This window comes from Polypterus senegalus, chromosome 10, assembly GCF_016835505.1.
Source record: "Polypterus senegalus isolate Bchr_013 chromosome 10, ASM1683550v1, whole genome shotgun sequence".
Classification (NCBI taxonomy): domain Eukaryota; kingdom Metazoa; phylum Chordata; class Cladistia; order Polypteriformes; family Polypteridae; genus Polypterus; species Polypterus senegalus.
This window is the reverse complement of record NC_053163.1, coordinates 18,042,107-18,060,829: the sequence shown is the minus strand read 5'-3', so window position 1 is coordinate 18,060,829 and position 18,723 is coordinate 18,042,107. Positions and strand designations below refer to the sequence as shown.

The 18,723-nt window shown below is 37.6% G+C and overlaps 1 protein-coding gene across 1 annotated transcript in view; it reads left to right on the top strand.

The window, feature by feature from the left end:
• Nucleotides 1–13,610, top strand: part of cbx6a (chromobox homolog 6a) — a 40,151-nt gene extending 26,541 nt beyond the window's left edge. The window contains exon 6 of the mRNA XM_039765359.1: nucleotides 11,810–13,610. The gene's annotated coding sequence lies outside the window, so the exon portion shown is untranslated. The remainder of the gene's footprint in view (nucleotides 1–11,809) is intronic.
• Nucleotides 13,611–18,723: the final 5,113 nt, after the last annotated feature.

Sequence of the window (18,723 nt, the reverse complement as noted above, 5' to 3'; positions counted from 1 at the left end):
AACTAAAACTATTGAAACATTTTCATAATAGGTTTTTTTTATTTTTATTTTTTTAAATAGTTTTCTGGACAAGATCTGACTAAAGTTCAGATTTGATGACGGCATCAAGCTGCCTTCACAGGTTTACAAGTAAAAAAAAAAAAAAACTAATACAGAAATATATAATCTAAAAGCATTTGGTATTGTTTGCTGTTGTCCAGTATTAGACTCCCTGTTGCATCAGAAACTTTGTAATCTCCATTGTGCCAGAATATTTGAGATATATAAATATATATATATACTGTATATATTGGCTGTTACTACAAACTACGTGAGGTAAGTGATGTACAAAAAACAAAGAAACATTTTTGGGAGAGCATTCCTTTAAATGAATAAGTAATCAAGTACTTGAGCACTGAGATGAATCAATTAGAAACCATGCCAGACAAAGATTTGCCCATTTGGCAGTGGCGTATAAAGAAAATGAAATTAGAAATAAAGAGGGAAAAAAATTCAATTTAGGTTATTTTGGTATAATACTGTTCACTAAGAGCAGGCCTAGACCGTTGTGCCAGGTTCATTGGTTAAGTACATTTACAACTTTACAAATCACCAACTACACAATCCAAAAGCATACCAATTTATTTAAAAACTGGATCTTTATAGATCTGTTATTTCCAGTGGTGTAGTCTGGTGAACCCAGTTTAGCCAGTCTGCAATGTGCCCTCAGTTTGAATTTGTTTTAAGCCATGGGGAATGGGCACTGTGTGTACCATTCTGGTATTGAGCCAGAAGTACAATGCATATAATGCAATTATGAGGAATAAGGAATGTGAGTGTTTTGTATCTTGCAAATGGAAGTCAAGCTTGTCTGCTTTATGTTTGTTGTACCATTAGATTAGAGTAGATAAAGCTGTGTTAATCCCATAGGGAAATTCAAAAGCATACAGCAGCAGAAACCTAAAATAAACAAGAATACAGACTCAAAGGACAGAGGTGCAGCCAATCAATTGATAATTATTTAAATAAATACATAAAAAAATAAAAATACACTTAGCGAGTACATTGGATGGAAGAATTGACTTGCCTAATAGCAGTGGACAGCCAAGACAGCTTGAGTTGCTTCTTACATACCATGGTGTAATGAGCCTATAGCAAAAAGTGCTCCAAAAGACCATGATAGACTGGATTCAAAAAAAAAAAAAAAGGGTTGAGATAGCGGCAGACCTCGCTGTAGCTAAAAAGAATTCATGCAACACTGGCCACATCGGACAACACGTTATTGGCTGTCAGAAAAAGGGTTTAGCTCAGGATAGTTTGAAAATGTGACACTGTATGTGGAAGTTGCCATGGAGTCCTAATTTGTCGTTCCCTTCATTTTCTAGCCATGTAATCTCACATCCTCAGGCAACAAGATCGGCAGTACAGTCAATAAAGGCGACATTTCCTCCAGTTAGAAATTATGTAAAGTTTCACCTGCTTTCGACGTTATTTTATATAATTGGACACAACTAAAACAGAAACACAAAAACTCCCCTAGCTGCAATATGTAAATGTGAATGTTTCGAGCAGTTCCATGATACTATATGTTGGTTGTGTCTTTTGCACAACTAAAGTAATTAACAGTTTGTTGTTTTTTGTTCCCCCTGCACATGACAGGATCAATTTCGACATCAAGTTTTTCAACAGAATTACATTTTTTAGCCATCCGTCGACCCTATTCTACCACCTTTAGAGTAATGTTAAGTTAATTTATGGGTGTGATTACTCAAAAATAAATTACTCAGTCTGAGTGACACTTGGCACACTTACAATATTGGCATTGTAAAATGCTTAGAAGCCTATTGATTTTGATTTAAAGTGATAATGATTTGAGTTTTTTGCACACATTGCCCTTCAGTTTTGTTATTGCTAAAAACTCAGTTCTATGTGTGGAGAGTCTAAAATAAATAAATACACACACACACACACACTGCCATCAGAAAGTATCCAGACATGTTTTATGTTGCAGCCTTGAGCTAAAATAGTTTAAATTCATGTTTCCCTCCTCAAACCACACAGAAACCCCAGAATGACAAAGCAAAAACAAGATTAGTACATTTTTGCACATTTCTAAAATATATCTTATACAGTAATCCCTCCTCAATCGCGGGGGTTGCATTCCAGACCCCCCCGCGATAGGTGAAAATCCGCAAAGTAGAAACCATATGTTTGTATGGTTATTTTTATATATTTTAAGCCCTTATAAACTCTCCAACACTGTTTATAAATATTTCCCGCACAGTTATACAGCATAATCCCTTTGTATTCTCTTAGATATTAGGTAAGATTCATTGAAATTATGTATATAAACACACTGTTTATATACAGGAAAACCTAAATATTATTTTAAAGATATCGAGTGTCTCTGATATCACATATGTTACAGCCATTACGATAGACAGGCCACCAGCAAGAAAAATAGTATACAGTAAATGTGTGTACAGTGACACTAAACATACGTACATGTACTAAGTACTGTAAGTAGAAAATTAATTATGGTTACTCACCAACAATGACACGATGACTTGTCCGATAACAATGAGTTTAGTTTTACTGCACAACAAAGGAGAGCGTTACAGCTCTTCTAAAGGAGCCACTTCAGGCGATTGTGTAGCACTGCCGTTGTTCTTCTGGCAGTCTTCAATCCAAATCCCTAAAGCAAATTCCATCCAGACTACTGCCTTATTACATCCACTTACAACTCGTTTTGCACCCTGGTTAAAAGGATACTGCGGCCGTAGTTCTTATATTCCTTTCCTACTTTTTAAATAAAAAGAATCGTAGCCTCATTGATGCTGTAATGGTGTCCTACAGCGGTGTAGCTTTTCCCTTCCTTCAACAAATCCAAAACGTTTACCTTTTCGGCAATCGTTAACATCTTCCGTTTGCGCTTGGGCACGGCCCCTGAAGCAGGACCAGATCGTTTTGGAGCCATAATGAAGGGCTTGACTATGCACAAAGATAGAAACAAAAGAGCACAAAAGTTAACTCTTTACACAGCGAAACACATTAATGCTGAATGAGCGAGACGAGACTTCCTGGTTAACGCTGCATTCAGCACACAGGAACTTAACTGCGTGCTCTGATTGGTTAGCTTCTCAGTAATCCGCCAATAGCGTCCCTTGTATGAAATCAACTGGGCAAACCAACTGAGGAAGCATGTACAGGAAGTAAAAAGACACATTGTCCGCAGAACCCGAAGCAGCGAAAAATCCGTGTTATATATTTAGTTATGCTTACATATAAAATCCGCGATAGAGTGAAACCGCGAAAGTTGAAGTGCGATATAGCGAGGGATTACTGTATATAAATGTCTACACGTGGAAGTGTGTATTTCTGTCCGGCCTGGGTGGCTCCGTAATCTTTGATTAGATTTAAAACATGCCAAGGTACCCCCAAGTTAACGAATCGGAAGTCGGAAGTGCGAGGCTACGGCATGAAGCTGAAAGAAATCGACTCTGTCGCCAAAGTGAAACCGCCGAGGAAAGAGAGAAACTTGCTTAGCCACTAATACACAAGCGAGACGAGCATATCGGAAAAATGAAACCTCCGAGGAGAGAGAAATTTGCTTAGCTGCTGATAGACAACAGAGGCGAGCACGTCGCCAAAACAAAACCGCAAAGGAAAGACAAACTTGCTTATCCGTTAATGCACAAGCAATGCGATTGATTGATTGAAGTATCAGAATCCATGATATGCCATGGTTCCATTGTTAATGAAATATTTGGAGACAGAATCTCTTAGGACATGGCACAGTCCTTTCCTAAGCGAGCCATTCCTTGCCCAAAAAATGATGTCGCTGAACAACTTAACAGTCAAGTAATTGACATTATTGATACTTGAGTTATCTTAAGTGATGACGCCATTGTAACTGATGACACAACTTTCCTGTGGAGTTTTTGATCAGCATTACATCGTCTGGAATGCCAAATCATAGTCTTGTGTTGAAAACAGGATGTACCCTGCACCTTTGAAACCTAAAAACAAAAAGTGGACTGTGTAACGGAACTCGCTTGGTTGTTAAAGATTTGAAACAAAATGTAATTAATGTGGACGTTCTTACTCGATCAGCTGAAGTTGATACAGTGTTGATTCCTCAAATCGATTTGTGTCCATCTGAAACTGGATTGCCTTTCAGTTTGAAACGGCGACGGTTTCCTGTAAACCCAGCCTTTGCAATGACTATTAATAAGTTGCAAGGTCAAACATTGGATCGCATTGGAATTTATTTGCTGGAACCAGTTTTTGGGAATGAACAGTTATGTGGTGTTCTCCACAGTGAGACAAATGCAAAGTGTCAAAGTACAAGTAGAAGAATCCTCAATTCAGGGCAAGTTGATTAAAGATCGCGACGAGGTCTTTATACAGAATATCGTTTACCCTGACGTATTTTTTAAGGTTTATGACATCAAATGTAAAGCTTGCGGGAACAATGAAAATAATATCATGAATGCCTACTTAGCTGAGCCAGTGGGACAACATCAGAGAGAGATCCTCATCCCTTGCCCCGAGGAGTTCTTTTCAATTACCTGACATCACTGCATTTCAATTTTTTTTTTTTTTCTGACGATTTCAATAGTTTCTAGGAGCCCGGGCTTTTTACAGTAATATAGTAATATATATCAGCAGGTATAAATAAACAGGGAAAAAACTGTAAATTCAACATTATTAAACATAACCAACAGTGAGACAAAAAAACAGTTTTTGAAAACCAGCGAGACACAGTTTTGTTGAAAAGAAAATGTTGTACCTGTCGTCTTGGGTCATATCCTGCTTTGGCCTTTAGAAAAGTTGGGGTGTGCAGATGATGAATTCCTCCCATCAGCCCCAGCATTCTACTACCGTTAGATGGGAATTATAGTCCCTGCGTCGATGCAAGTTTTTGGGTTGCCCTCCCACACAGCCCCTCTCCTCACTTTGCCATACAGCCTATGTTTGATTATGACCAATGGCAACACATAGGCAAAATTTCATTACAATCCCTTCAACCTCTTTTGTGTGATTACCAAACAAAGCAACAGACAAACGGACATCCAAACAGCTTGTAGGTTTATTTATATAGATTGTGATGGGCGGCCACAGCCATTACTTGGCCGGGACTCCAATGGAATGGAAGGCCTGGGGGGGAGAGAGGATCGCTGAAGCAGTACCTCACCTTGGAAGCTAGGGGGCAGCCCTTCTGGGCAGCTGTGGCCCCCACGAAATCCAACAGGCTTGCACCAAACTCCAGATCCCAGAACATTGCGTCCCAGGGGATGTATTGCTTCAACTATCCCCACTCCCCCGGTCCTTCTATTCCATTGGCGTTCTGGACAGGTAATGGCCATGGCCATCCGTCACAAGATATATACTGTATAATGTTGAAGCCAATATTCTTATTAAGGGATGTATTCGCCTATAGGTGCTCAAGAGACATTAGGACTGAGGAGAATTGACTGGAGAGATGTGGAGTGTGTTGTATTGCTTAAAAGAAATTGGATAAGCTGTTACTCAAGGGCAGTGTGGAGCTTAATGATTTGCTAAACTGCAGATTCTAAAGATGTGTGGTACGAAAATTTACAAAAAGTCTAAATGATGTGTCGGATATATGAAATGCTAATTCTGGGACTTCCCATGGTGATACATAGAAACTGACGGAATGTTGCAAATTTTCTGTAATGACACAATCTCTCTTAGCACTATCAAGCTTTATAGTGCATTTGTGCAGAAGATTTCATTATCGTTCTGTTTCTTCTAAGCTAACATTGTCCATTTCTAACTGTTTAAAGTAAGATAAAGAGGGGAAAAATGACAAAGCCACAAACATTTCTGTGTTACTTAGCTTGCTTTACTTTATGATTTCTTTGCTTTGTTTACACGTAGGCTGACCAGGAAATTCCAAGGAATTATATTGTTTGTTTATTGGGGAAATCACCAGATCATCTTTCTCAGCATTCTTAATTTAGATTTGTCCACACTTGCTCTCGACCTGGAATTTGAATAGGATACTATACTACACTAATATATATATATATATGTTTTTTAAATTTAGTATTTTAAGTTCAGTTGGATGCTGACTTTTTTTTTTGTTTTTATAATTCAGACTCCCATCTACAATACTGAATAAATGTATCTTTAAGTGTTTATTACAAAAAAGCAGGTTCAACTCAATATGCAGTATGTAGTATAAAAAGTGTCTTTTCTTACCAGGCTGTTTAAATTAATGATTTAATTTCATGATAAAAGAAAGATACAACAAATCTGGCTCTTGTAGGGGAGTGATGAAAATGCAAAGGGAGTGACATTTTCAACCTGGGAGTAGCAGTACTACATGCTTGGTTGCCCATGGGCTTGGCTTTAGTATGTGGGATGTTAAGTAATTCTTCATTAGAGGAATGCAGTTGGCAAGGAGAGGCGTATCATGACTGAAAACAATCATGGCACAAGGGGAGAAGGCATTGGGCTTTTCAAAGCAGTGTTAAAATTTGTGGAATACTACTGGAAAAAGAAAAACTTAAACTGTGGCTTCTTGTAAAAGAAAGGATTCCTAACTTTCTTTTTCCTTATTCATTCATCTTGTGAATCACTTAATCCAGCTCAGTGTCTTTATTTTTATTCCGTAATTTAATCGTAGCACAGATTATTAACTGGCATGTAAAATATGTAAGCTAACCAGATATTAAAATATCCTATATATAAATATCTGCCAATGATGTTTCTTCAGTTAAAACAGTCTGTTTGTTTTGTGGTTCTGCTGTTAGAAATGCAAATAAGAATTTTATTGTACTTATTTACATTACGATGTACTTAACTTTGTATCTCTTTCCCAATATATAGCACATTTTCATACAAAAGATGTAGCTCAAGGTGCTATTGGATGAAGAAGGAGAAAAAAAAATAAACAATATGAAAATAAATTAGGGAACACTAGTTAACATAAAATACAAGTAAGGTCCGATGGCCAGGGATGACAGAATAAACAAAAAAAAAAACCTCCAGACGGCTGGAGAAAAAAAACAAAATCTGCAGGGGTTCTGAGGCCACGAGACCACCCAGCCCCTTCTACGCATTCTATCTAGCATAATGATCTCAAGCAGTCCTCCTGGTATTCAGGGTTCACATGGAAGTATTAGATGATGATGGTCTTGCGGACCTCTGACCTTCATTCCGTCAATGCAGGGACAGCACGGTGCCCTGATCAGGTGGTGGTGGCACTGATCGCCACCACAGAAAACCAGAAAAAGAACAGAAGAGAAAGTAGGGGTTAGTACGGATTTCGGAGCCACCAAGAATGATAATGATAATCAAGTGTGCTGTTTTTTTTTTTTTGCATGTTCATAGCTCTCCCTAAGTGCACTGTACAATGTTCCACAAAAAAACTTTATGGGAGATTGTGGCATAAAAAAATATCTCAAAAATATTGGCTTGGAGCTCATGCACAAAAAATAGTAAAAAACAGGCAGGTTGAATTCACAAATTGGAATGCAGCTCATGTACTTTTTGCATTGGTGGATTTGGAGTTGGAAGTCTTGTGTACCCGCACAACATTTTCACAGCACTTTCGTTAGTAAACAAGGGGTCAAAGAAACTTAATTTTTTTAGTAGAGTGCTTAACATTGAATGACATACTGAAAAGTGTTAGAATTGCAAATGAAGTATAAATTTATGAACATGTAGTCTATTTTCTATGTAGATACTGTGCATATTTAGAATATACAGAAGCGCACACTTTGACTGTTAGAGTCTGCAAGAATTTAAAATGTTGTAAATTGTGGGATTGCCATTTATTTTGTCAAGCAGAGGAATGATATGTTTGCCTCCCCTAACAAACAGCAACCTGCTTGCTTATCAAAATAGGCTACTGCAGCCATTATTTATGCGTTTTCCACATTGTCATAGTTCTATTTTGGTTGATTTGTGGTTTAATACCAACGGATAGATCAACAAGTAAATTCTGTACGTAAATAATCAAAAACATTCCCATACACTATGAGCCCAATGTGGAGTGGCAGCTTCCATGCAAGCCCTCTAAAAATGTTGACTGTGTCAAGGTTATTTTCACAGGCAATCCATCAGGATATCTGTTATATTGACTTCAAGGTGAATTTTGCATAATTACTACTTAAGATCTCACTTCCAGATAAAAATTATTACTAAATGACAACTACAGTTGTGCTTGAAAGTTTGTGAACCCTTTAGAATTTTCTATATTTCTGCATAAATATCACCTAAAACATCATCAGATTTTCACTCAAGTCCTAAAAGTAGATAAAGAGAAACCCGTTAAACAAATGAGACAAAAATATTATACTTGGTCATTTATTTATTAAGGAAAATGATTAAATATTACATATTTGTGAGTGGCAAAACTATGTGAACCTTTGCTTTCAGTATCTGGTGTGCCACAAACCCCCACCCCCCAACCTTAACAGCAATAACTGCAACTAAACGTTTCCGGTAACTTTTGATCTTTGCCCCACACCGGCTTTGAGCAATTTGAGCCCATTCCTCCGTACAGAACAGCTTCAACTCTGGGATGCTGGTGGGTTTCCTCACATGAACTGCTCGCTTCAGGTCCTTCCACAATATTTCGATTGGATTAAGGTCAGGACTTTGACTTGGCCATTCCAAAACATTCACTTTATTTTTCTGTAACCATTCTTTGGTAGAACGACTTGTGTGCTTAGGGTCGTTGTCTTGCTGCATGACCCACCTACTCTTGAGATTCAGTTCATGGACAGATGTCCTGACATTTTCCTTTAGAATTCTCAGATATAATTCAGAATTCATTGTTTCATCAATGAAGGCAAACCGTCCTGGCCCAGATGCAGCAAAACAGGCCCAAACCATGATACGACCACCATCATGTTTCACAGATGGGATAAGGTTCTTATGCTGGAATGCAGTGTTTTCCTTTCTCCAAACATAACACTTTTCATTTAAACCAAAGAGTTCTATTTTGGTGTCATCCATCCACAAAACATTCTTCCAGTAGCATTTTGGTTTGTCCACGTGATCTTGAGCAAACTGGAGATGAGCAGCAATGTTTTTTTTGGAGAGCAGTGGCTTTCTCCTTGCAACCCTGCCATGCACACCATTGTTATTCAGTGTTCTCCTGATGGTGGACTCATGAACATGAACATGAACATTAGCCAATGTGAGAGAGGACTTCAGTTGCTTAGAAGTTACCCTGGGGTCCTTTATGACCTCGCCGACTATTACACGCATTGATCTTGGAGTGATCTTTGTTGGTCGACCACTCCTGAGGAGGTTAACAATGGTCTTGAATTTCCTCTATTTGTACACAATCTGTCTGACTGTGGATTGGTGGAGTCCAAACTCTTTTAAGATGGTTTTGTAACCTTTTCCCGCCTGATGAGCATCAACAACAGGTCCTCGGAAATCTCCTTTGTTTGTGACATGATACACTTCCACAAACATGTGTTGTGAAGAGCAGACTTTGATAGATCCTGTTCTTTAAATAACACAGGGTGTTCACTCACACCGGATTGTCATCCCATTGATTGAAAACACCTGACTCGAATTTCACCTTCAAACTATCTGCTAATCCTAGAGGTTCACATACTTTTGCCACTCACAACTATGTAATAAAATGCCTATAGAAGCGGCAGACATGAAAAACGATAACAGTTCATATTAGAAAAAAAAAGTTACATTTTTGCTGCTCTCGATTGAAGAAGAAAAAAGACGTTGCTAGTGAATTTGTAATTTCGCCATTGACACTGTCAACTTTCTTGAAAGACCAAGTAAAAAAAAAAAAAAAGAAGAAAACTCTCGAGCTGCAAATGTATGCAAACTGCTGCGTTTGAAGACGTTGAAAAAGCCGTTTTTATGTGGTTCAGTGATGCTCGTTCAAGAAACATTCCTCTTAATGTGGCACTCATTCAAGAAAATGTGAGGTTTCTAAACTCTCTTGGGACCTACCCAAACTGGACAGAACGTCAAAGAGCGTCCTGAAGTGCGATCACCGACTGTTTGTATGTTGCCGGGGCAACAGCAGGCTTATCAGCTCTGCTGCGTCTCTCCGCCAAAGCAAACTCGATGAGTGATGCAAGGAACATTGTAAATGCAGGGAACAGGATTACTTGACTAATTACCTGGCCACGACCCTGCCTGACTGCGATCCTGCTACAATAAATAACCATTCTGTTCCTGTTTCCAGCTGAATAAAGCTGGTTTTGCTGAAGGACTGAGACTCAGCCTTGTGTTATTGGGTGTAAGACAGGGATTTATAGTGCAACCCCAATCTTTTAGGATTCGCTTCTGTGAAGCCTCACTGCACCGCTGTGAGCCTGCTGATGCCCTGCCCAGGCAACGGACAAACAATCTTACACAGACGTGGCAATCACGCTTTGGGACGCACTTCAGCATGACATGCCCGTTGGGCGGGGGATCCCAAAAGAATTCAGAAACCTCACAATATGAAGAAGAAGAAAAGGATGATTTGGCTTCTGATTGATCACTCTGCTGCCCACAACATGCTTCCGCATTTAGATAATGTTTGCGTTGAATTCCTCCCACCCAATTGCACGGCAGTGCTTCAGCCATTGGATTTGGGCATCATTCGCATCTTGAAAGTGTATTATCGCAAGGAAATGCTGAGAAGAATTCTCATCAGCATAACTTGTAGACAGGAGAAGATTAAAATTAACGTGAAAGATGCTATTGAAATGATTGCAGACGCCTGGATGCAAGTTAAAGAAAGCACTATAGCAACAAATACAGAATCTCATTACAATAAAATATTTTTTAGGTCCCTGGAAGTTCGTGGTAATGGAATTTTACATTTAGTTTAGTATAGTATTTATTTATTGACAGCAAGTCACAACAGACATAGATTAGCATGGGGAAACTGCCCAGCATGCCCATGCGGTTAGACAGCCCTGTATTGAATGACATAGCCAGTGATTGACAGAGCCGCAGCTCAAGAAGTCCTGCTCTGATTATTTAACATCTGACCAGATCACAGTCCAAGATGAAGAATTAGCCAGCTCACAGTCCGATTTAAGCTCTTGGCTGCTGAGTAACACTGCCGGGATGGCAGTGCTGCCTCGGCTGGCTCAGATCATATAAAACACACGGCACAGTATGAAATTGCTGTGAATTATTTATTATTAATCAAGTGTTCAACACAGACATTTTTGAAATTTCTTTGTAGTGAATTGAGTCGAAGTGACGTTAACATATACACTTTTACGTTCGGTAGTGCGTGTGGTCCGTACACATGCACGCACGTGAGGTTGCAGAGGCAACCGTGCTACTAAATCAGAGGTGAATGCCAATGTCCACTTGTAACACAATAACAAATCTTTATAGTTTAGGATCGTATTTATTTGACAGCAAGTCACAACATACCCCCAGGCAACTACCTAGCGTGCCCATGTGTTAAGACGGCCCTGCCAGCACCAGTCTTGGCTGCACTGTGTGCAAGAGAGAAACTGCTTTAGATAGGATGCTGGTCCATCACAGGACCCCGTCGTGCTTGCAATGTGTAGTATGGGTGAAAGTCGATGAGAGCTACAACATGTAAGGCTGGGCATAAGGACTTGAGAGTAAGATGTCTTGAATATTAAAAAGCATTTTTAATACCAAGAGTTCAGAGCTCAGTGCCATGACTTGTGAGAAGTTCTTTGTGCTGGCGACTAACCTTGAGCGTATTCGACAAAACTCAATCCCTCCTACCGCTTTTCACCTTCCTTTCTACTTGACAATGGTGCTGCTCTCTTGCTAAACAGTTACTTTCCGAATATCCTCTCACTTTTCTTTTTGTTTTGTTTTGTTTCTTTAGGGTTTCGCCAGGCTGAAAGTTCTACATCTGAAGCAGATGGAGTATCTTCCTGTTCATCGTCCTGCAAGGCTTACTCTTCAAAGAGGCTTCAACAGATTATTTCTGTGAGATGGTGCAATTGGGGTTCGGGAGGGTGTTTGGGTTGGGTTTGGGATGTTGTTAGTTTTCCAGTGGTTGTCTTTGCTTGGCCCATTTTTGTTTAGCAGTATGGGCTCATTAGATTAGTGAGGCCACCTCCTTTTCTTCCTGGCATCAGAAAAGTTCATTCCTAGCTGCTGCTCAATTCCTGCCTTGGCCTCCCCCCCTCCATCCCTGACCTATTGATATGAGGTCTGGTCAGATCACAGCATCCGCCCTTATCCAGGAGAAACCGGATTCTACGAGGCAAGTTCAAGTGGTGATCTCATCAGGCCAACCGCAACAGGGGAAGGTGAACCGAGTTGAGCTGAGCTCTTCTGGCCGTACCTGTTAAGACAGTCGCTGAGCTTATTGGATCCTAATGCAGGCACCCATCGTTGGGAAGCTTTTTCTCAGCTTAAGCCATTTTAATATATAAATATATATTTTTTTTGGCCAGTGCAACACAGGTGACCACTTGGATACAAATCAATAAGATTTTAAGCTGAATGGGTATCAAATGCCCAAGTTATAGTGTAAAAGACAAGAAAAGCAAAATGAAATGCATCCTTTCATCCATGTGAGTGGTTTGCCAGCTGCTGCGGAGTTCGTCTCTGGTTTGACTGGCCTCTTCAATAAATACTGGTGCTAACCAGAAACCGCCTTGAGCTACAACCGTCCACTGGTAACTTGATGCTTCAAAACATATGGCAAAAAAAAAAAGACTTTATGTAAAACATGGAGTTAAGAGATTAAGGACAAAGAAAAAAGAGAGAATGTATATAGAAGCACAGCGACTCCACTGTCGGGTTCCCCTCCGTGATCAAATTTGGATGATTTTTTTTTTTTTTCTGTTTATCGTGAACATTATTGCCACTCGTTTTTAAACGCAGGCCTTGTAATTGTTTTTTTGTTTTTATTGTGATCAGCTGCCTCTTAGCACTTAGAACAGAAATACGAATGCACTTTTAGGGAGATAAACTTTGAACTGTTCCTGTTGTCATTTGCTCTGATTGAATGAGGTTGGGAATACGTCCAATGGTTTAAAAAAAAAAAAAAGGGGTCCAAGGGCTGCGGGTTGTCCATCCCACTTCCTTTAGTCACTGTAGTGTATCAGACAGTCCTCTTCTTGCATCATTGTACAGCAACGGTTAAGAAGTGGACGAAGATGAGATGAAAGGTTTAACTTCCTACACTCTGTGCTGATGATGGTAGCAGTTCAATGGTGCTTTATTTGATATAGCAATATTGAAAAGGGATTTCAAGGACACTGAAGTACATGGGAAGGGAAAGGGAGTCGCTGTGTTTCTCGCACTTCTGTCAGTTCATGGGGAATGTAAATTTTAAAACCGGCCCAAGTCAAGTGCTGAAAGCTTAAGAGCTTTCAGTTCACTCACTGTGTTTATTATTATTATTATTATTATTATTATTACTACTATTAATATAATTATTTTTTGGTTTGCATGCAGGAAAGAAATGGCAGTGTGGTGTTGACCTCTTTGGTTTACTTCCTGTTTGTTTGAGGGTCACTACATGGCTTCAACATTTTGTCCATCTCTGTGCATTGAATTTTGAAGAGCCTTCAATTCCTTGTAGCACTGGACTGTAGACGCATGGTGATTCGCAGTCGTTGTCGGTTTTTTTTAAAAAAGACTTGTTAAAGACCAAAGATTAAAAAAAAAAATCAAAATGATAGAAATCCTGCAGTTGTTATGTACTAGCTGGCTTGAATATATCTGCAGTGCTAATATTTCACCAGGAGAGGGCACCATGAGCTTTTTCAATTGAGGTGAGACTCAATGCAGTTTTACATCACCTTTTTTCTCATTTGGTTGAGGTACAGGCATTGAAGAATGTGAGAAAGGAGAAACATCAGAGTTTCTCTCCTGAGATACTGTACTTATGTCTATCCATACACACACACACACACACACACACACACCTGCCAGAGATGTTAAAATTAATTTCTGGGGACAACACCTGGATGTTGTACTGCATTGGAGCAAATTCTAAGGGGTGATAGATGCTTGTAATCAATTCTGAACAAATTTAAATTATACCGATTGCCAATAAAAGAGCAATAAAATACAAGAGGGGAAAATAAATATAAAATATTCCCAAAAAGTCCTAGTGATTGCCCGTCCATTGTTGTACAACAGGGAATGGAGACATGGCAGAACTTGGTGCACAGAGGTTCATATTAGTCAGCACTGAAAGGGTTATTGAAAAAAAAAAAGTGCTAGAAATAGTGCACTGGCATAGTAATCGGGGTACGATTATTTTGTGTATGTATTTATAAATATATATATATATATATATTTCTACCTAGATGCGGCAGTTAAGACTGGCACAGGTAGGGTAGTGCTTGTTCATAACAAGTTTGCCATTCCCAAATGTAATTTTTATTGTTGTTTTATTTTTAAACGGAAGTACTGCAAGACTGACTCATTTTTTTGCAGTAATGGCTTATTTGATTTTAGTTTTATTTTTGTAAGACGCTCGGAGAATCTGAGTGCTTGTGAATAAATATATAAATATATATTATTGATAATTATAATATTGTATTAGAGCATGTTTTGTGGTTCACGGACATACAGCCTGTATTAGATTTGTTTTATTATGATTTTTGACAGAATGTTTTTCCACTGCTGTTTGTAAGTAATGAACCCCAACCCACCCAAGCTTTCCCCTCTCTCTGTGTAGAGCTTTGGTGTTTCATGGCTGCAACCCGTAAATCAAAATGGTACCTTAATAGAAAACCAGGTCTGTTATTCTAAAATTTTACTGTTCTCTTTAAAAACTCCTCTCTCTCTTTCTGTCTCGGTATATAAATATGTGTGTGTGTGTACAGGTGCTTTTCACCCTTCACTCCATCCCTCAGATATCTTCCATAATTTGGTTTGTTACAGATGAAAGTTAGAATACATTTACGTAAATCATACTTTATATTACGTACAAAAAAAAAGCACATTATGAATAGTTACTAAATAGTGTTGTTGTTTAGCAGTTAAAACCTTTCGGCATGTGGTTCTTTTTTAACATTAAAAGCATTAACTTCAGGATACAATTAATACTACATGTTCCATTAATTCATACAAATTATCAGAAGTCATTCTTTTCTTGTCATCTTGTTTTTTTAACTTGTTGGTATGACTTCTTTTGGAAGGATGATACAGTTGCTAATTTTCTCTTTCCTGTATTAACCTTTATTAACAATTGAAAGATGAATGACAGTTGCACAAGTCTTTCCTGGCTTGCCAGAATTCTCACAGCTGCTCTGGTCACTATTGTTACAGATTGCTACTATGATTATTACTTCATGGACATAAGCAGTTTTATCAAGATAAATAATTATAATGATAATATATAATTAGTAAAGATTGTTATGTAATGTGCTATTGGGGTGTGGGTAGGTTTGAATTTTAAATCCTTTCTTGATTTTATAAAGGAGCTTTGGATCATGTAAGGTTTGGCAAGTCAGTTGATCTTCTAATTTAGGTTTGTGCCTCTGTTTCCTGTTGCATGCTCAGCAAATACTTTCTTGGGAGTAAGATGAGCCTATTTTTAGTGGGATGTATATTTATATAGTAAGTCCAGTAAAGAGTTGAAGGTTTAGGTTGGAGTGAAAAATTGAGGCACCATCATGTCACATCTCCCACTTCTTAAAGCACATCTCCTAAGCAGATGCTCTGCCCCATCCTGACGACTGGAGCAGAACTGGGGCTTCCTGGTCTAGTGTGTGGTTTTTCTGTTTTTTTCACCCACATACGGTGGAACAGATGGGTTTCTGTAAGGGTACCTCTAGAAGTTCTTTCGGTTAAGAAAAAGCTAAAAATAACTCCTTTACACAGACTGTTAGAACTGCATTCCTGTTTCTTTTTACCTTGTCCTGTTTCATTTCAGACACTGAGCAGCCATCGTGTCTTTTTTCTTTATCTTTCTCTTTCTGTCTTTGATTCTGACAATGGGATGTACAGTAAAACTCATTGTGCAGAAACGTTTCACCATTGCTTAACAGCACAGTATAGTTTCTCCTAACATTTTCTTTGATTCAAATAGAATTCCTTTATAAAAAAAGCCATGTTTAATAGATGGACGCATTTCTGCATTTGCTGGAGGAGAAATAATTCTGACCAAGATTGGTGTGTGTATATGTATGCTGTGTATGAATGTTTGTGTGTGTGTATGTATGTATATTTGTATATATAAGCATGTATATGTATATGTGTATATATATGTATGTATGTATGTATGTGTGTGTATATATATATATATATATATATATATATATATATATATATATATATATATATATATATATATATATATATATATATACACATATATATACATATCTATATATATATATAAATCTATATGTGTGTGTGTTATTATAAATCTATATGTGTGTGTGTGTGTGTGTTATTATAAAGACCTTTTGTAGTTTTAAATAATCATAATTTCAGTTCTATACATGATAAAATTAATCTTTAAAAAGAGTAAGTGAAAGAATTTATTACTTTTTTAGAGAGATGTATCCTAGAAATTGTTCATTTTTAATATGTCTACATTCATCACATATGCAAACCATGATTCAATTCTGAAGTTCTGCAAGCACCTTTTACAGTTGACATTCAATAGTACCCTGAATCAAATTAGTTATCCTAGTCTGCAGATGATGTAGGAAACATTGTTTAGTTATGTAGTATATCTGTCTTGCAATTGGTTATTAATCTTCTTGAGGACCAAATTTAGTAGTTACAACTTCAATAGAAGAGAAAGTATGTCAATCATTATTCTGAAAACAGAATAATCAATAAATTAGTAAAAATTATTGAACTTTTTAAAATTTATTAAAATATAATAAGATAAATGACTTGTGCATCACAATATTCTTTAATGATTGTTTTTTTTATCATGCATAAAATTGAAGTTATGATAATTAAATCTGCACAAGAACTGTATAGTGACCCTATATGTGTGTGTTTGTGTATGTGTAATATATAGTGCTCAGTTTCTCCTCCATTGTGCCTTATACACAAATCCAGAAATGATCCCCCTAAAAAACACAATAGGGATGTAAAAGTGACTTGCCCTTTGGCTAATTGTTCTCTATGATTCCAAAATATAGGGACATGCTGGCATTCTGAAATAAAAATATTTTACCTACATTTATGTACATGCAAGCTGTCATATATATACACACACACACACACACACACACATATATATATATATATATATATATATATATATATATGTATATATATATGTATATATGTATGTATGTATATATGTATGTATGTGTATATATGTATGTATGTGTATATATGTATATATATATATATATATATATATATGACAGCTTGTGTGTATATGTAAATGACCTATATATGAGTTATACATAGACTTTTGATGTATATTATATATGCATGTGCCCCTTTTTTTTTTTTTTTTTTAATAAAAGTGACAGATCAAAAAAAGATAGGGATCCCACTAAAGTTAAGAAAAAGCAAATGCAAAATACAGCACAAATGTTCAAAAGTTTAGCTGCCATCTAGAGCTCCAACCTTACTGGTAGCTCGTGTCAAATGAATGCCGACTTTAGTCAGCGAGCCCTGTAAATAATGCACCTGAAGGAAGGGGTGGGGCTACAGTTCATTCTCTGGAAGTGACACTGGAGCTCTTCGTGTGGGTGTTCATTCATTCGAGGATAGGAAACCAAACAGAGTTTAGTGCTGGTGGCCCTATAACAGTCCTCCCCCTTGGTTTCCCTAAATATTGGACCGTGATACATTCCCTGTGCTCAAGTGTGGGGCAGTGTGCATGGGTTTGCCCTGTGTGTGTGTGTGTGTGTGTGTGTATATATATATATATATATATATATATATATATACCCATGCCTAAAGAGTTTTATAATTTTTATATAAGCATATTCTCATCAATTACAATATCCCTATTTGTGTGCATTTGTATATATCAAGTCAAAGCTGTTAAAGCTTCAGCTAATTCATTTTTTTTTATTTTCTTTTAAACTAATGCCATTCTTGTTATGTGTATTACCATAAAGTACTGTCCTCAATGTATTACAATCTTACAGGACTGCAGTTTTCTTATTCATGCTGAGGTGTCCCATTTTTGCCTTTTTCTTCTTTTTTATTCCACATTTCTTATATATTTTTGGTGTTATGCCACAGCTATGTCAAAATGCACACCTGCCCTTGTGTTAATCCCACACATTTAAATCATTACAGATTCTTCTCTATTTGTCTTAACGTAACTGGGAATTTTTTAAAATGTTTAATCATTTAATACCCTAAGGTTTCCCTTTGCGGTATGACGAACCTTCTGTTAATGCGAAAATGCTTAATTTAATGGATTTTAATGCGTTTTGTTATTTACTATTTTCTTAGCAAGTTGTACCCAGCATAAGGTGGCATTTGGCCCAAGGGTAGTTTTGTTGGTGTTGTGCATTCCGATAGATCACAAATCTTGGCTGTACCTGTTAGAAGTGAATTGTGTGTAAATTGGTAGTCATTTCTCTCCATGGTGTGCTGTCTTGCTTGCCCCTTTTTTCAGCCTGATGTATAAGAGTAGAATAACCAAGAATACCCCTCAGCTCTGCTAAAATCCAGGGGATGTGCACGTGGTCAGTGCTTGCTTTCATTGGTGAGAACTGGTAAACATTTTTCTTAAATTGTTACTCACCTACCGGCAGTCTGATAGCATGTGTCCTGATTATCTCAAAACTGTTAAGTCAAACAAATACAAGCCTAAAGGTTTCCAAAGCAAAGCAG